Below are 20,966 nucleotides of genomic sequence, written 5' to 3'. Positions count from 1 at the left end.
GTGAGTAGGACACTTCATCCTGCGTTGATTCTTATGTCAGGTTCCTGTCACTATGACAATATTTGTTCTTTCAGTCAGTTTATATTTCTTTTGAACAGTTTTATTATTCATGTCGTCACATGGGATGTTGAATCTCTCCTAAGGGATGCTTATTTTCTTCATGTAAAATTATTCAACACCTAGGGGAGGAAATTTAAATTTGACTATTAAACTTCCATCAATACATCACATCTTAAGAAAATTTATTATCTGTAATGAATTTTTTTCTTCATTCATTGAACAATTACATATGCATGATGGCTTGGATTGTGGTCAAACTAATGACATTGCCAGGGGGAGCTTCACTGGGAGAGAAATACCATACCATGTGCATTCATATTGGGGGATATATATTGAGGAAAAAATGACATAATATATTGAGCATATAATAGGGGGTAAAGGGTTTTTATATTGGTAGGTATAAAAAATCAAGCTCAAAGTTAATGAGAAAATATAAAGGGTTATAAAAAATGTTAATGAAAAAATGGATACCTACAATATCTAGTGAAAGTAGGGGTTTTTTAAATTGGTAGGTGTATTGGGTTCATATTGGTAGGGGGTTAAATAATGCAATTTTTAGAGGTATTTTCCAATATGTAGTCAAATTAAGGGTATTCTTTAGTATGCCATGGACGGATGCGCTATGTGAGAGGTTCATTGAGTGAAGCCCCTGTGAACATTGCTTATGACATCGAACTCTCCCTACTCATTCTTTATTGTCTATATTTCCCTAAAGGTTGTTTCCAAGATCTCATTGCACACTCCCTAGAAGTCTCTTTTGAGTCTGGACCCATGTCTTGTGGCCTGTACTTATTGGCTCTTCATGAAAACTTGTATGGTCATCGACTGAGCCTTCTTTGATGTAGTGAAGTTTTTCTTTTGGTGTAGAAGTTGAGTGTAATGCTCCATTGTGGTTACAATTCATGTTTTCATTCGTCAGTGCAGATGTTCACATAATTTCTCTTATCCACTGCACTGCTTTTTGTTTTGACTCTTCACGATCACATCCTTTGGTCTAAAGGTCGAGAGAAGTTAGTATGGATGCACTACAAGTTTCACTTTACATTATCTAACCTTGTCCTATTTATATTAGGTTAGGATAGGTTTCATGTAGTTATATGCATTGCATTCTTATTGCGCAGTTTTCATTCTTCATGTTTTGATTTTATTCTTTCGCTTTTATTTGTTTCTGTTTGAATAAAGTTGGTTTTGAGCTTCGAGATGACTTGGATAATATTTTGTGAATGGTAGGTTATGGTAACATGCAACCCTTGGCTTATTTTCCTTGACTTGGTTTATATTTTTGAGTCGATGATTTTTTCGATGTAAAATACAATCTTTTAGTTGGGAAGCTACAAGAAAGCTATGAAGCCCTCATTTATTTAGGATTCACAGTCTTGCACTTGGTCCTGTTATGAAAAAAGTGCGTTCTTTCTTATCTACCTGTATAGAGTAAGATAAGGGTAAAACTTTTAGGAGAAAATAATTAGAGGTCTAAAATTTGTCTCTGAAGGAGCAACCTCCTCTACTCTTAATAAGTCAAGATCCCTCTTCTGCCTGCTAAGAATAATATTTTCTTATGCACAGTCCTATAAAAATGAAAGTAAAATATAAAGAGTGAAAGAAGAGAAAGGCTTCCTATGTAGGGAGGTGAAGCAAGCAACTTTGCCAGGGTACTGTTTAGGCTCGTTGGAAGTGAAGCAATGTTTGTGTTCCTAAAACGACTCCATTGAGGTACTATCTAGGCCTGCTGGCAGCAAAGCAATGCCAAAGATGAAAAAATCACAGTATGATTTCTTTTTAATTAGACATACTATATTACCCTTATTTACATAAACAATATAATAATATAGCTTGTTATATGTTGTGTTATGCCGAGTAATGGAATAGGGAAAACTATATCTTCAACTGGGTAAAAATGGTGAGTGACAGTAACCCACTAACTGAATCAATACTTCCCAAAGAAATAAGACTTTTTTCTTACAATAAAAACATTTTAGAGAAGCTGGGGTTCTCCTAGTGTGTTGCCAAGTGTTGTTGTTGTGACAATGACCTATGTCAATTTTGGAGCCTATGATAACTGTCGTTTCAAGCTCCCTTGAGTCGACATGTTGTTAGATTTTCTATTGGTGTTTTTTCTCCTAGTGTTGCATCCTCCTAAGTCAATGTTTCATAAGCATCGTGACTTAACCATTAGAAGTGCTTGATTTAGTAAGTCTATGGTTAGGTGTACTCACGATATTTTTTCGAATTACAAACTTGTGTTCTTTCCATGCACAAGCTCAAAAAACACTCAAACGCACACAAATAGAAAAAAATAAGAAAATCACTCGAAAAAGAAAAAGCACACTCCAAGTTGATGAGGATATGCACTCAACTTGATCACACTCCTTCAGCTCGAAGAAGTGCACCCTCCTTAAGCACACTCCTTCATGTTTAACACATGCAACCCTCTATGAGTGCCTTTCCTAGGTGCATGCATGAGCTAACCTTTTTGCATGTCAGCGCACTCCTAGAAAATAGTAGCCCACTTAACTTCCTTAACTAACCATTTCATGTGACCACAAATGGCACTCATGCATGAAATTTTTTTTTCATGTACATATCTTTAAATGAACTCAGTTAATCATTCTTCTTGCATAATCATTCCAACTAAGTTGGGCACATAGCTGGGAATCGAGAGTCTCTTCATCAACCAACACTACAAGTAAGTATTGCATGTCAATTATTGCCATTACATTTCATGATTTCGTTGTCATTCTTGCTCTTCTTGTTGTCCATCCTTCATTTTTTAGTTTGTTTGTGGGCGTTTATGTTGAATCTTCATGTTGCAAGTGTTAATATATTATAGCATGCAAAAAATATTCACATTCTTCAAACCTTTCATATTCTGCCACGCATTCAACAATAACTATGAAGCCTTGCATATCTTTATTTTCCTCATTTTTTTATCAAATACTGTTGTTAAAACTTGTTTTCAAGCTTCCAATAGGTAGAGTGCACGTCTTGAGCTCAAAGACAAATTAACCTAGAAAATTGTGCCCTATTTGAATAATTTTTCCTCTTGTGTGCACTTCTTCACCATGAAGAACTGCACTCTCTTCTGAGCACATGAGTGCATCATGAAGACATAAAGCATCATTCCTTCAACTCTTCGACATGTGACAGTGCACCATCATTTTCTTTGAGCGCATGAGCACATTGTGAAGGCTCGAAGCCCTATCTACCTCTTCCTTCGTCCCTTCAGAGTGTGACAGTGTGCCCTCCCTATCTCCTTGAGTGTGTGAGTGCATAGGGAAAACTTGAAGGCCCATAAAATCCCCCCTTCAACCCTTAAGAGTATGCTAGTGTACCCTAGATGATTTACTTCACTTGGCTTTAGCACATGAACTCTCTACAAAGCCCTGAATGACCCTGCTCATCCCTTCATTCTTTGAAAGTGCACACTACTAGTTTGAATTCCCATTTTCTTATGAATGCAAGTGATTTTTTGTTGTCATTCATATATTTTCATGTTCTATCATATGTGATGACTCTTTGTATGTAATTTACAAGTATTACTACATAGTTAGGTGGTTTAAGTATATATTGTCACTATGAGTATGTTTCCCCAAACATGCGCTCATGCTACAAGTATTTTCACTCTTTCATCATCTATTCTACCCATGTCGCCTCACAAAGTGGCCTCTAAAGAAATTTTAGAAGCAAGTGCTGATGAGCCTATAGAAGTTGCAAAGCCAAACATCCCTATATATGCAAACACACAGTGCTTTATTGATAAGGGTACACAAGTCACATGGAGAATGATATACAACACATTGATGCAGGAAATTGTTTCTTAGGACTTAGTGTATGTGCATGTGTACATCAACATTAAGAAGTCCAGGATGCACAGGATCACATGCAAGTTCCAGGTCATGCCATGTGCAGAGGTGATAGAATGGATCATTACACATATGGATGAATCTCACACAGATAGCTCACCACCTATTACGGCGAAGACATGCAAACATATTATAAGATGCTCAAGCCCAATGAATATGCAAATGAAAACTTCTACATGAGATGTGCTACCCTTGAAAAAGGTGATGTTATCAAATCTTAGTGTTGAGAACCTACCAAGTTTTTCCATCGCCCATCTGCAGTATACCCAACAAATATTCTTAGAGATGTGTATTAGTGTTTGATATCCATGTATTGTCGGTTGTATGGGCATAATAATGCTAAGGTGTTCGAGGAGAACTTGATATACATGCTCAATATAGTGGTGACCCATGGTAGAGCTTTCAATTGGGCGGATATATTATCATATGAGTTGTAGCGTCAGGTGGGGTAGGCTAAAGCATCTTTACAGGCAAACCAAGCATCAAACTTCTACATGTCTACATTTCTCCTAGACATAATCTATGCATAGTATGTGTGTTACTTTCACTACATAGTTTTATCAGAAGCAAGCTTCAAAGGCATATTTGACAAATTGGTTGAACACTTATTTGCATTTATATCTCACATGATATTTGAGATCAATCCTCCTTGCATGGCATATCAGGTAAAGGAGTCATTCTGAGATATCGTGGATTGGTTTGCAGTTCCTGAAGGTACATACATTAGATGCTTTGATTGTTAGATATCCCCTCATCTTATGCTGTAATATGTGACCAACAAGGTGGTCATGCAAGAAGTTGGAATTCAGCTAGACAAGGGATTGTTGGGAATGCTCCACGGGAGGAAGAAATCCCCTTGGCCTATCTTTCCATTAAGGAAAGAGCCATAAGGTGACAACAACAGAGATAAAGGAGCTAGAACACTTCAACTTAGCCACTAAAGACTTCCATGGATATGGCCCTAGGAATATTGTCAGGTAACATTGTTAAAGGATTGGTCATAGTATGGGGTACCCATCAATTTCCACAACATAAGATGAGATGATAAAGAACTGTTAAAATTCCAACATGAAGACACATCCAACAATAGATTCTAGTTCACCCAACAATCCACTAGCTCAAGACCTGTGGGTGCAAGAAGAGGAGGAGAAGGGGAAGGAGGATGAGTTTCTCCATAAGTAACAAGTAGATGAAGAAGAGAGAAGGATAGAAGAAGAGTAGTAGAGGCAGTTCCAAGAGGAGGAATAAACATGTGGAATAAATCACATCGAAGAATCAATGGTTATTATCACAAATCACGAGCATTGCTGAATGACAATCATTCAAGTAGGAAGAATTAGGGCCAATGGAGGACACCATGGCGTGATTATAGGATGAGATGATATTTCTTCAACAAGTGGTGTCTCCTTTTGTTTGAGTACAAAATAAGGCACGGGAAGTGGTGAATCTCTTGAAAACAACAAACAGAGTAGTTGATTATCTCTAAGAGTGGAATGCCAAGTATCCAGATTCCCCACAACATTTGGAGAAGAAAAACAGGATTGCTGCAAAATTCGATCGACACTCCATCACCAAAATTTCATGTGCCTTGGTGAAAAATCAATCAGTACCATTTCTACATATAATTAATTGCACAATGCATTTCAGTCTCTAACACAAAATCATGGGATGCTTTTGATTGGTACACTTGAGGCAATTAGAGGTAGGGGGATCATATTCCCAGAGATCCAACAATACATTGAGAGGATCAAGCAGGAAACATAATGGGAAGGTTTGGAGGTAACAAAAGACAGTATTCTACAGTACAATATTGCATCAACCAAAGCTCATATGAAGCTTTAATGGTTGTGGAATAATATATTGTCAAACTCCAAGAACATATTGTCAAAGGCATTGGAGGTCAAGATGTGCTTCACCAGGGACTTTGCAGCTTGGGTCAAAGACATCTCCCCTGAGTTCAGAGCTTGGCACACTTACATTACAATTGAATTCCATGTAGAAGAAAATTACACATCAATTTGATGAGTCTTTGTCCCATCCTCATTTCTTGTCTGATATAGTTGTTCTCTCAATTTTATTTGTCTTATGTAATAAATGATATGTAATGAAGTCCAACGGACACAAGTGGAATTAAAATGCCCACATATTGGAATGTAATAAGTCATGTTAGAATATCAGTGGTCATAAAATTCAAAGAGTCATGGGGAAGCTCAAAGGTCACTGTTACATGTTATAAATACCCCTCATAACTCAAACAAAGGGGATTTTTGGGAGGCTTAGTATCTAGAGGTCTTTCCTTGGCTTCTCTTGTAATACATAGGAGATAGAACATTATTTGGAGAAGCAAGTTGTGTCTTCTTGTTCCATCATTGGATACAATATTTCATTTATGTAACAATGTACTTGGGATCTTACACTTGTAATCAGAAGCTCAATTAGATGGCATTCCTTCATACATGTATCATAGTTGTAGTTGGAATATTTTGGTTATGTTTATGATCTATGTTGCTTTATTCACACACTAAGTTAATGAACCAATTTGTTGATTAGCTGTGGATATTATTGGATGAATGTTGTTATGCTTTAATGGTTTTTTTTATTATGTGGACTAACATATAGGTACTCAAAAAGACTTTCTCTTTATCCCTAGGTCCCCCTTTAGGATAATACTATTACTTTTCTAACAAGTGGTTCGTTTCCCTCAGAAGTTGTGGAAGTCTCCCTCGTACACTTTACATTGGGTGTATCACAAATCTCACATTCTAGATTCCTAAAAGAGGCATTGTGTTCTCTTGTGTTTGATTATAACCAAGGAAGATCCTCGAAAATCATTCCAATAGTGGCCAAACCGCATGACTAGATGGGACTGCTACACCAAATGGTGTGAGGTCTAATTAGGACTTCACATCAAGGAGATCCCCTTACAATGTTGGCAACATCCAACACCATGAACACAAAAATATAAAGGAAAGGGAATCAATATTGAATTATAGAAAAATAGAATACAAAAGTATACCTCAACACATGCGGTGAACCTCCTCTTTAAATTGCAACGCTAGTCTCCTCTAGCCTCCAACAAGAACTAAGCTCTTTGACCATAATATCGACACCAAATCTCATATATTAACTAGCCTGATTGTTTTATTTGACAAGTATATATTGGACTTTAGGTCTCCATGGGAGGATGAATCTGGATGCTTAAGGGAAAGAGAAGTTAGGAAACTTATATAATATTTGACCCCTAGCCAAGTCATAAATGTAATCCATCAAACTAATCTCCCAGGGAATGAGTAATTCTAGAAAAAACCCAAAGGACATGGATTATATAAGGAAAATATGCATTTCCAACCTAGATTGTAGACTAGGAACCAGGGGAGGAAGCATGTTAGATGAACTTAACTAGAATTTGTGGTCTAAAAATATCAAAACTAAGGGTACAATATATACAAAAGGATCAACAGTATAATAATGTCTACAACTAACTCAAATGTGGGAAAATAGGTCGATAACAGAAGGGGTAGGGAATTATTGTCTATCTTCATTCTATAAGTAGTTATCACTTTCCCTGGAACGTGGCACTTGCTTGAGTCATTCTCTTACAATAGGTTGTATCCTCATGTTGGAAACAGGTTCCCCTAAGGATAGTTTTGGGGCTAAAAGCCCATGTTTTGGGTCAATTTTGTAATAAAGTAGTAAAGTCTCTGCAATTTGTGGTCAGCGGAGCGCGAAGGTGTCAAGAGTCATAAAGGGTTATCTGCCCTTATTTTGTAAAGAGTAAAGTCAACTGTAAAGATCTACCCATGGTCCGTGGACCATGGGATTGTATAAAAAGGAGCTAAGTAAGTAAGCTCTAAGTAGTAGTAAGAAGACAAGTCTTGGAGTCTTGGTAGAGAAGTCTAAAGTGTTTCAGGTCTTAGCGTAGGTAGAGGCTCTGCAGCTGAGTGTGCAGAGGCCTAGAGTGGAAGTCCATAGCTGAGTGCGTGGACCCCTGTAACTGTGTGTGCAGGGTGGATAGAGTCTATAATAATATGAAGATATCAATAAAGAGAAGTATTCTACAAATTATGTGTATTTATTTCCTGTTACTGCATCTGGTTATATTGTGTTTTGGGTTTAATTTACAATGTTTATGTGATGCGCGAATATATGTGATTATATTGGTTAATTGAACACAAGTAAGAATATCAGATTACGCGGTGCTAACTGTGATTGTTTACTAAGATAAGTAAAACACTTAAGATAACGTAGGAATCTATACAATACGTTGTCATAGTAGCGTGAAAGTTCTTGGATCACAGGTTAAGGATGCATGAAGGTCAATTGTACACCTTCACGGAGGTACTAAAGGGTGGAACAAAGGGCTAGACTGATAGAGCCCTAAGGCTTAGCAACCTGCGTGAAAGTAGGAACAGAAGGTATAAACTGACATCACGACCATCTCAGGGTGCAGAAACTTGGTTCCAACATCCCCCCATACTGCTTCGGGTGAGACCTCAGTCCACACTCCTAGGGCTGATGCCGAAAGGGCCAGTAGTGTAGGGATTTGCTTGGCTAACTAATGCTGAACCTAGGTCAAGCCCCACACAACCAAAAAATGGTTTCGTTGCCGAAACTGGAATCTGCATGAAATATGTGTGATGTCGTATCACTGGAATCCAACTAAGAAAGAGATCAAAGACTGGTTGGATAGGAAGATCCACGAATTCGCGGCGCAGGAAAACAGAAATCCATGATTAACAAATGAACAGTGGCTAGAAAAGTACCTGTATACAGAAATCCATGAGATCTTTTTCTGTTCCTTTCCAGTTGAGTTATATGAGTGGATTGCAAAGCTAGTGGATAGCCAAGGAAGTTGGAGACTTGACGGTCCTATTGTTTGGACCTTGAAGTTAGTACAGACACTGGAAGCCTCTGAGGATAAGATCGCCCGTGTTGTTGATCATTGGCTCAATCATGTCATAGGAGGATTTGTGACTGAATTCATGGTCGATACCTTAGTTAGTTACAGAGAGGCGGAGCGACGTTTTTTCAAAGGTCCGCAAGGTAAGTACTTGAAGTCTTTGAATACCTGGATTAAGATGTTATTGCATGAAAAATGGGTTATGCAACTACCTTGATGTTCAGAGCTATGCGAAGTGGAACGACTTATAGAAAAGAAGGAAGAAAGGGTCCTGCATATAGCCCACTGATCTCACCACCATTGGGTGATGAAGAGGGAGTAGCGTAGGCTTCTCTGCGAAGCATAGTTCAGTTAATAAGACAAGGATTCCCATGATTACCACCTCCACCTACACCACCTCCCACTTCACCACCGTCACCTATGACTTAACCCATACGACCACCACCTCCACTGCAGTTCAGAATGGAAAATTCGGTGAAGCTGCCTTTGTTTAAAGGCTTGGGAAATGAGGACCTAGACCAGTTTTGGTTCATTGTGAAAGTTGTATGGGAAGCTCAGGGCGTCACGGATGATCATATGAAGAAGGTAACATTGGTTAGTGCTTTCCAAGATTGCGTGTTGACTTGGTACATCAAGTACTCTAATGATAACCCAAACGCTGGAGTGGCAAACATCCAAAACACACTGAATAAAGAGTTCAATAGGCCTAAATCTGAGGCACAGTCGATTGTGGGGTTCAAGGAAATCGTGATGAAACTAGGTGAGACACCTTGGGAATTGGATCAAAGGTTTAAGTGTAAAATCCACGAAGCTAATATGAACTTAATAGATGGACAACACTGCGAGTGGTTCGTGGCTTCGCCTCTGCCACACATAAGGGTTGCACTGTCACAACAGAAGATTACGACTTAGGTAGAGGCCTTGGAGATTGCAATGAGATTGCATGAAACACATATGCAAGATCTGAATCTCGAGTTTCAATAGATCCATGCGTAGTTGAAAAATATTTACCTCGAAATACAAGTTTTGAAGTAGGATAGAACAGTTCGACCAGAGGTGCACGAAGAGGTATGGTGCCTGAAATGCAAAGGTCAGGGGCATGACAAAGACCATTGCTCAGTCTTTGTGAACTATATTATAGGGGGAGGACTGATTCCTTTGAGGCCGGAAGCCCAAGCAAGACCAAGTGCGAGGCCTACATTTTGGTGCGTTATATGTTAGGTAGCAGGGAAACATATGATGGATAACTGTCATTTGCTGCAGAAGTTTGTACAAACACCGCAAAAACTGTTCTGCAGGTCAGTAGGGCATGATGAGTGCAACTGTAGAAGTTATGAATTAATGATGGATATAACACCTGCCTATAGGGTTCAGGAAGAAATGTGTCCCCCTGACCAGAGTGCAGGGATGGCGTGAACAGGCTTTCAGGGGTGCAGATGAGGCCGAGGCAGAGGAAGACCTGGTAGAGGTTGGGGAAAGCTAATCTGCTACAATTGTTGAGGACCAGGAAACTATGCCCACGAATGCACTAACCCAACATGTCCATCATGCAAATATTGTAATCATTTTGATCATGACACTGAAGATTGTCCTATGTTGATAGCGAGGAAATGCGACAAAGGGGTGCTACTGCCTCAGTCGACTCAGAACCTGCAGATGATGAGGTTTGTGCCCTGCGAAGAGGATCCGAATATGAATACAGTGCTCCAAAGTGTAATTGCAATGGGCGATGATAAGTGGAAACAACCTAAAGACAACACATAGGTTTGCAAAGCTCCAACGAAGGAGGCTGAATTTGATTTGGAGCACGCAGTGAAATGTTCATGGAAGTAAAGAAGAGCTTCGCTGAGCCCTCTACCTCAGGGAACAAAACATAAGCCTAACCAAGAAATGAACACTTCTATGCTTACGAACTTTCTAGAGACCTGCATGAAGCTACTGCATGATAACAAGGCTGTGAAGGGGTTACAGGAACTTGTAAATAGATGCGCCACAAACACTCCAGGTGAATTTCACATGGTGCGGAAGATTGGTAAGAATAAATCAAGGACATGACGAGAGATGAGACTGACCATGTAAATAGGAGAATATGAAATGGATCAAGTTACTTTGGATTTGGGGTTAGACGCGGTTACCAAATCAGACTTGGGAGCGGATGGGAAGACCCGCAGTACAGTGGTCTTCGATTCAGTTAAGGATGGAAAATTAGCAGAAGATCATCCCCATGGGGCAGCTGTAAGGAGTGACTGTAGATATTGAAGGTGTGATCGCATTGGCTGACTTTGAAGTGATAGAAATTGTGGATGACAACAACCCCTACCCTGTGCTCCTTAGGATTGATTGGGCTACTGACATGAACAGGGTAATCAACCTAAAGAAGTGAAAGATGATATTTGAGAAGAAATTGCTCCACGTAATAGTACCCGTAGATCCGCTGAAGGATCGCGCTATACTGAACCAATTTGTGATTACGAAAGCGATGAAGATTTGGAATGCATATACAAGATTGGGTGAATCCAACAGCGAATGGATGAATTACATGGGATTGCGAGAGTTCCTGCACCTCAGAATTTGACGAAGAATTAGAGTGATGGCATAATCAACTACATGAAGTAACCACGCTAAGTTGTAACATGATGACTCGGTCGTTGTGCTCTGTATCGCCAAAGGTAAGAAATTTACTCACTTACGATGGCTTGAATGATGTAGATGTATTTTTGGATGCCTTTGAGAGGGAGGTACCAGAAAAGCAGCGATTCCAGGCTTTGGACTGGGCACTGTGTGCTACGCCTGCAAGATGGTGGGGTACGCACAAGGGTAGCTTTGATGATTGGTGCGAGTGCAAGAGGATGATGAGAACACGCTTTGGGAAGCTGAAGGTATGAATGACAGACAAGTATGACGGGAAGGATGATCCACGCACACACTTGGCCAAATGGGCTAAGGCTTATGGAGCGAAGCCCCAAGCTGAGTGGGTGCAGTTGTTCTGTCACACCTTGGTTGTCATCTCAATGAACTGGTACTGTAAATAGAGCTCTGCCATGGCATAGGTGAATGGGATATTCTACGCGAAGGATTCATAATGACGTTTAGCTTTGAAGATGGATTTGATTGTATTGACGAAGCGCTACAAGAAGTGAAAGCAACAATCTTTAGGATACTGCAAGATCCTTTGGATATGATTCAACCCCATTGGACTACTCAACAGAGCCATGCATTAGAATGCTATAATGTAACTACTAAAGAAGAATATGAGGATCTGCAAAAGATTAAAAGCCCTGAAGCAGAGGGTCACCACAAGGTCGAGGGACTACAGATTGAGAGTCTTGATATAACTGCACCACTGAAAACGAAATAGGTAACTATTGGTATAGAGGCAGAGCCCAAATTTGTGAAGATTGGAGATTATTGGGATGACGAAACGGTAGATAAGATCGCTGAATTGCTCCACGAATACCAGGATTTGTTCCCTGCCAAGTTTACGGAGCTAAAGGGGATAGTAGGAGACTTGAGTGTTATGAAGATCACATTAAAACCTGATGCGAAGTTGGTTAAGCAAAGACCTTACTATCTCATTCCAAAGTATAAGGAAAAGGTCTGCTTAGAGCTAGACGAGATGCTCATGGTAGGCATCATTGAGCCCGTAGAAGAATCTGATTGGATAAGCCCAATGGTGGTACAGGAAAAGAAGTAGAAGGATGAAATAAGGATACACGTAGATCTCAAGTTGAATGACACTTGAATACATGATCATTTCTTGACTTTGTTCACTGACGAGGTACTGGATAATGTAGGTGGCTAGGAAGCGTACTCCTTCACTGATGGGTTCTCTGAGTACCATCAGATAAAAATCGTGCTAGAGGATAGAAGCAAGACAACCTTCATGACTGATTGGGGATGTTTTCAGTACACTGTAATGCCTTTTGAATTGAAAAATGAACCTACGATTTTTTTCGCGTAGTCATTGCTGCATTCAAAGAATTCATTCATAAGTTTCTGGAGGTGTAATTTGATGACTAGACTATGTTTGGGTTGGTGAAACGCCATGTGGCAAGTTTATGCTTGATGTTAGATACTTGTCCAAGGTACCATATTGCACTCAATCTGAAGAAATTCCTTTTTTGTGTTCCTTTTGGCACTTTGTTGGGCCATGTCATTTGTAGACAGGGACTGATGGTAGATCCCATGAAGATTGCAGTGATACTTAACTTGGAAGCGCCGAGGAGTGTGAAATAGCTACGCGCAACCTTAGGAAATACGAGGTATTACAAGAAGTTTATCAAGGGCTATGCCCAGATCACCATGCCTATGGAGAAGTTGTTGAAAAAGGATGTCATGTTCTATTGGAACGAGGACTGTAAGAAAATCTTGGATGTATTGAAAGAGAAAATGGTCACCGCGTCGATTTTAGTCTTCTCGGATTGGAAGAAGGAGTTTCATGTACATGTAGACGTGTCATGTATAACACTGGGAGCAGTACTGACACAGGCCGATGGAGGAGAATTGGACCATCCTATAGCATTCGCAAGCAGGAGGCTATCTAAGGCTAAGAAGAATTATTCCACCATCGAGGTGAAGGGTTAGCCATGGTATACGCACTCTAGAAGTTTAAACACTATTTTTTGGGTGGACATTTTCAGATGTATACAGATCATTCCACATTAAAATACCTGGTCAATAAGCCTGTGTTGGGGGGGAGAATCTGTAGGTGGTTGTTATTGTTCCAGGAGTATGATTTTGAGGTTATTATGAAGCCTGGATGACTAAATGCAGGACCAAACCATATATCGTGCATCGAAACAAGGGAAGAGCCCATTAATTTGGAGGAGTGATTTCCTGACGCGTAGCTATTTGCAGTGCAAGTCATAGATGGTCACTTTGAAGACATCATATACTTGCTAACGACAGGAACTGCCTCGGAAGGTTACACCATCCAATAGAAAAACGAGTTACTGGTATGTGTGGTAGAATTTTCTGTCATTGCTAGACATCTATACAAAATGGGGTCTTCTGAAGTATTATGATGATATGTACCAGAGTTTTGAAAGGAGAAGTGTCCTCATGAACGCTCATGGGGGCACCGCGGGAGGCCATTATGTAGGAAGAGCGACCGCGTAGAAGATTCTACGTGTAGGGTTGTGGTGGCCAACCCTCCATCAGGATTCAAAAGCTTACTGCAAGGCATGTTATGTGTGTCAGAGGATTGGTAGGCCTTTGTAGAGGAATGAGATACCTCTAAATCCACAGATGATGTTACAACCTTTTGAGAAATGGGTGATACATTTTGTGGGACCCATTTAGCCCTAAGGGAAGAAGACAGGAGCGCAGTACATTATCACCACAACTGAGTATTTGAATTGATGGGTGGAGGCACAACATGTGAAGGATTGCACTGGTGCAACCACTGTGAAGTTCCTCTTTGAATATGTACTAATGCGATTTGGGTTTCCAAAGATTCTGATGAGCAATCATGGTACAAACTTTCTAAATGAGACTATCAGCGTGTTGACAGAGGAATTTCAGGTATATCACAAGAAGAGCATGCCTTATCACCCACAGGCTAATGGGACGGTGGAAGCATTCAATAAGGTGTTAGAAAATGCACTGACCAAGGTTTGAAATGCTTAGCGAAGTCATTGGGACCTATGCATAGCCGTAGTTCTATGGGCCTATCAGATGACATGCAAAAAGTTGACTGGACAAACATCCTTTAGGCTTGTATATGGCATTGAAGCATTGATTCCCATGGAATACATTATGCCTAGTCTGTGCATAGCAGCACTCATGGGTATGATGGATTGTGGAGCCCTGGAAGAGAGGCTTGTGCAGCTGGCTGAGCTTGAGGAAGAGAGATTTCTAGCTGGATTCCACCAATAGGTCCAAAAGCAGCGCGAAAAAGCATGGCATGATTGACACATTAAGCTGTGCACCTTTAAGGTAAATGACTTGGTTTTTTTATATGACAATAAGTTTGATAAATTTCTAGGGAAATTCAGAATGCACTAGTTAGGGCCCTATGTCATTAAGGAGATTAACGATGGTGGAGCAGTTCAGTTGGTTAAATTGAATGGAGATCCCTTCCCAGGAAAGGTGAATGGCATCCGATTGAAGCCATACACCAGTGATTTAGCCAGGTGACTATATGAGGGTAGCATAGTCTTAGCGCTCCAAGCATCTGAAAGGAGGCGCGGGACTATAAACTACACTACCCGGGTTGGGGGACTGCGCAATTGGAGGATTGTGCAGAGAGAGGAAATGTCACAAGGTTCGCGAAAATGTGAAGGAAGTTGCGCTGCTATGGGAGAAATCATGAAAGTCGGCCAAAAAGTGACCGTTAACATCACTGTTCATGATTTGATAGTAGAAATGCGTCCAAGTGGAGCGATCAACTAGAATTTAAGATGAACTTTATGGGTAAGATCCTTGGAAATCTGCTGCCAATCCAGCATTAATGAACCGAATGTTGGGGGAACGGTCGGATTTGAATTCAAAATTCCCTATAAATTACAGTTGGCTGTCCAGCGAAAACACTTGGCATTTTAAGAATTGAGTTGTTGAGCTCTCAGGTGCACATGAACCATGAATTCATTGAATATCTGATAGCGAGTTCGACGTTTGAGAAATTACCACAGGCGAAAGAGGAGTTATTGAATAGCATCATGTCAGCACCCATAGAAGCCATGGAAACTGAAGCAGTGACAACCGAGGAGGTTGTGCCGGAAGTTGTTAGGGAGGTAGAGGAAATTGCTCCAAAGGTTGCCGAGGTATTGTCTGAAGTTCCAAAATCACCACAAACTCCTAGATCGGAGCCGACCCCAACCAAGGAGACTATGAAGGACAATAAGGGCAAGCAGCCTACGACACTAGTGCGTGTGTTGCCAAGAAGAAACCTACTGAAGGACAAGCCCACTTCACAGGAAGAGGGTAAAGCCATCAACCTAGAGCCAGAGGTGGAAGAAATTGAAGACATCCTGATGGATGATGAGGACTTGGGGGTAGACGTGAAGGAAGTTGAAGTCCAAGGTGTTGAACCTATCACTAAGTTGCCTGAGTACATCCCTTCATGCAAGGGCAAGACCAAGGTGTCAAAGGACATTGACGAGAGCAAGGTCCCCTTGCAAACCCCTCTGCTGCTAGACGAGATTGTCTTTGAAGGACCACCCTTTGGGTGGGTTTCTCTATTAAAACTGGAATATTGGGACTTAGCCGACCATGAGAAGTTCTTGCATTTAGCGACAGAGAAGCTAATGCACCACATCATTGAAACAACCACTGGGACGACCGCATTGGAGCCGCAGAAGTGGCTTAGGGGAGTAGACAAGGCAGGTCTACTCAACCTTCTATGGGTGCCACACTACAACCGCACCCCGATTACAGTATTGGTCATCAAGCAGCTGTTATGCTTGGTGCATGATGGGTGTCTATGGCTGGAGGAGCCAATACCCATCATCGATAGATTGATCCATAGGATCACACGACTCCCCTACATAGGAGAAAATCCGGCCATGAGCTTTGGCAGAAAAGGTGGTGAGCAGGCCCTTGCAGAGGCCATGAAGGATAATTTCAAGCTTGTAAAGGAGCCGCTAGGCTATGCCATCTCAAGTATCCGTGACCCTACAGTCAAGGTGACCGCACAGATTTTGGAGGGGAAGGTTATGAGGAAGTGTTACACAAATGAAGTGCCAACACCAGTCATTGCTCTTGCAACCCAATGCATGGAAAGAGTCTAGTTCAATTGGGCGAACTATCTCTGCGGTGAGTTCCTTGTGAATTGCCGCGAGGCACAGGATCTCAGCAAGACTTTCCACTATGCGTGGCTCTTGATGTCTATTGTGTTGGTAACATGGGAGCTGTCGGAAGATAGTCAATTCCTCTCAGTCATTCCAGACCTGCCAGAAACAGCGAAGTATGCTTTACTATGGGTGACCAAGGATGCTCAACGCATCAAAGATAGCAAGATCTTCTAGATCTTGATGGAGATGAACATACACATGGCTATCAATCACAAACTGCGGTTGTCACCCACTGTGTTTGCCAACCTGCAGGGGTATGTGGAGTTTAAGGCACACTTTTACCATGTGTCGATTAGGTTATAGAATGACCTTGCATGGACATGGTATGAATTTCCTTACTTGGCAATGGACGATGCCATTGATGAAGTACTTGATCGCTGGCTGGCAGAGTGGTGCACTACCTTAGACTTGGCGGTGAGGGTGAGGAAGTCCGCTGCACAGCGCAAGAAGGAGGAGGCCAAGCTCAAGATGGTGCGGCTGGCTGAGAAGAGGAAGAAGGAGGCTACTGACAAGGCCCAAGTGGAGCACAATGCTGCCCAGTAGATAGAAAAGTAGACAGGTGGAACAGAGTAGGGCTCTGACAAAGGCATGAGGTCACCTTCACCTGACATAGAGGAAGAAATGAATGAAAAAATAGAGTAGCATGGCGTAGACCCGCAGGAGATGTCGGCCCGCATCAAGTGTCCAAGGGAATAAGAGAAAGGAGGGTCAAGGAATAAATCCAAGGCCACTAAGATGTTGCTGGAACCAATCACCCTCATAGAGGGCGACTTGCATGACATTGGAGACATGGTGCGGGATGTCACCATGGAGGCCTTGTTATCACTCTGAACTTTTCCCTATAAGTTTTCAGAAGAAGGAAAGGACCAAGGTAACCACAAACCAATCTTTTAAACATAGGCTCTAGCAAACCTATGGCTCAGAGAGGGATCTCTCTATATGATTTAGCTTTGTTTGCTGGGATTTTAGGTTAGTTTTGAAGGTTCAGGGGTTTTGATTTGTATTGATTGTTGGATGGTGGAATCCTTAAAACAGATGGATAGACTAATGTCTTTGGACCATTGGGATATAGAGTCAAAGAAGGGCAGCAGAACTGGAATTAACTCACTAAAGGGAGTGTTCAAAGGGCAAGCTAGCAGAGTAAAGTGCAGGTCTTTGTGCTAGATGGGTGAAATGATCTTAACCAAGGTGAGAGAGCACTTAAGAATTCTTGGACCAGAATTAAAAAAAGGAATAGAGGTTAATCATGAGTAAAGGGTAATTAATAATCCTTTACTATAGATTAGAGGGAAAATACTATTGGGTTGTTAATATGTCATTATTATTATCACTTTTTAGCACCTATTTCATCCATTTCTACCATTCTTTATCACGTCATTTATCATGGTTTATCATATAATTCCATCTTATAATTATTTATGCTCTTATGGATAAATATTATTTCTTCTCCTTTATTTTTAATAAATTGATTATTATGCATGATTTTACCAATTATGGTTTATTAATAAATTTTTTCACCATTTTAGCCTCCAAGATATTTTCCAGATTGAAGATTTGATCTCCAGCTCATCATTAAATATTCCAACTCAGAAATTCGTTGGAATAAGAAGTGACAATTTTGCATTGGACGTTTTGGGAAAATGGAGAAGAATCTGGAAAATCCGAAACATGGGTTTTGTCCAGAACATACTAAATTAGTTTTAGTCTAAGATGTTTTCCCAAATTCGGTACATACTAAGAGAAATGGAAGGTTCTCTGAAGACGATTTTCTCATATTCGCTATTGTGGCCGTTTTCCAAAATATCTCAGCTGCAATGCCAAATTCAACCTGTTCTTGTTGAATGATTGATGAAGAGATATTCCAAATAGGATCTTGTTTATCAATTTGTTGTGAGCAATCCAATTTTGTAATGAGAATCATATTGTAATCATCTCTATTGTAACTGCTCTCTTCTCTCTCTGTATTTAAACGAAAACAGAGATCAGAGAAGGAGATTCATGATTCATGATGGGATAGATTATGAGAAATTAAGTTAGGGATTGTTAGAGATAGGATAGGATAGGATAGGAGGAAAGGGGGACTGTTGCATTACCATTGTAATTCTTGAGGCTTTTGCTGTTGTAATGATTTCATATTTTGCTGATTAATAAATAAAAGAGTTGTTGTTCCATTATTTGATACTAGAGTAAGTTCGGCGGTGCTTCACTGGCGGCTAAGGACCCGACCCTGGTCGATTGATGGTTTGATTTACTTTTCATTGTTTTTTAAGTTGCATTGTTTTCTAACTTCCTATTCTTGTACATTTTCCTGAAATCGTTTCGTGCATGAAATTGCAGTTGGATCACGTTGCTATTTTCTTCCACCATAACAAAGATTGTTATTCATTACAACTTAAATTGTTATGCTGTTCATTTCAGTTACAAAGCTTCGCTATTCACTTCAAATTCTGTCATGCATTATAGGTTGCTGCTTATTTAGTATTGCTGCGCATTTCTATTAATTTCATAGTGTTGTTCATTTCCATTTAGTATTGCTGTTCATTTAGCTTTGCAGTTCATTTCCATTTAGCGTTGTTGTTCATCTTCAATAATTTAGTATTACTATTCCTTTCCATTAATATTTAATTTCTGTAAGTTAAGCTTTGTTGTTCAGTTTTTCAATGTTCTTTCTGCAAGGATTTGATTTCATCTTTTAATTGATATTGCAGCAAGTGTGTTTTAGTAAGCATTTCCATTTGAATTGCAATTTCTAGTTATTTGTTTTAGTGTGGATTGAAAGATCAACAACTATAGAGAACATTGACTATAGCTATCTAAGTTCTCAGATTGCGGATCCTGTTTATGTTTGATTTCATTTATATTAGTTGACAGAGGAAAGATTTATCACTACTGCATCCTTGACTGATAAATTGTTGTAGTTTTTTGAGTGAATGATTTAAGTTTCAGAGTGTTAAGTTTCTTTAATTGTAAGTAGATTTTATTTCAAGCATTCATTTACTTTTGCATTTTAAGCACTATACTGCAAAACATTACTCTTGAGCAAGTGACCGCATCAGACTGAGTACACTCTTGAAATAAAAATTAGTTTGTGGGTTGACAATTAATGTGAAGATAATTAGGAGTTAAAAAGACACCTTTTAGCACTCAACAACTACCTAAACTGAGGAGCAATCAAGAATTCCTTAATTTATATAATTAGCAGAAAACATTAAAATGCATAATAGTTAAAATAGAGTGCAACAAAGCAAATTCTGAAATATCATTCCATATTATAGCATTCAAATTTCAGACACATTAAATATTGTGGAAATTTTTTTGAAGAAAAATAACAACACAAGAGAAAATACTTGTCTGCACTTCACTCAACATATGAATCCAGTGAGATGTCTTGTCTTTATTCATTAATTTTGCTTGTTGGTCCAAACAGTGATACAATAGCTTACATTATTTTGATAAAAAAGGGTCTATAGAAATTTTTAAGAATCCACCCTACATATTTTGATTGGTGAAGTATTTATACAAAAATTATTACAAAATATCTCAAAACAAACTTGAGATTTAATCTAGGAGATACAAATATCTTCTTGCAAGAAGATAGAGACATTTATTGAATTGTTTCATGTTGTCCCTTTTATTATGGTACTGCTGGCTTTTATGGTTGGATTTGTAGCCCTTTATGCTGGCTTGCAGTTGTGGTCTTTTACGCTAGAATCTTCTTCAACTTTTATCTTTCACCTGATACTCTTTGACCCTGATACTCTTTGACCCTGCTATCTTGTTTTCATCTATTTACATGGCTGCTCTATTTTTACTGTGTAGTAACTTTTTACTGTAAATTTCTCACAGTAAATCAATCATTCTTTCCCACCATTCTACATCAGGTAATTTGACATTCATCATCCTTCGGTATATCTCATCAGCTTCAGTATACTTGGCAAAATTGGGCTTGGTGATGAATAAGTGTTTTACCTCATGTTGGAGGAAAAACAAGTTCTCAAAAGTGTTATATAAAACTTTGCTTGTTGGTAGGGCTTTAATAGATGAAGTGCTAGCTTGTTCTTTAGCCAACTTCCTGAGTCTATTGTCATAGTCCTGCTATGTCATAAGCTTGTCATTGATGACCAATGGACTAGGTAATCCTTTCTCCCTCAAAATTTGGAATTTGGCCATGAATCTATCAATGGCCACCTACATGTTCTTGCACTTTTCCTCCAAGTTTAGCATTAGGTTCCTCTTGGAAAGAACCTTTCTTATTTCCAAAATAGTTTCAGTTCTGTCTTCTATATTTAGCCCTTGAAGTAGATATCTATTTTTGCTATTAAGGAAATATATGAGTCTATTGACATCCTC

The sequence above is a fragment of the Pinus tabuliformis genome, chromosome 3_1, assembly GCF_031772625.1.
Source record: "Pinus tabuliformis cultivar Carrire ecotype Pingquan chromosome 3_1, CPIR1, whole genome shotgun sequence".
Classification (NCBI taxonomy): Eukaryota; Viridiplantae; Streptophyta; class Pinopsida; order Pinales; family Pinaceae; genus Pinus; species Pinus tabuliformis.
This window is presented reverse-complemented; position numbering follows the sequence as displayed.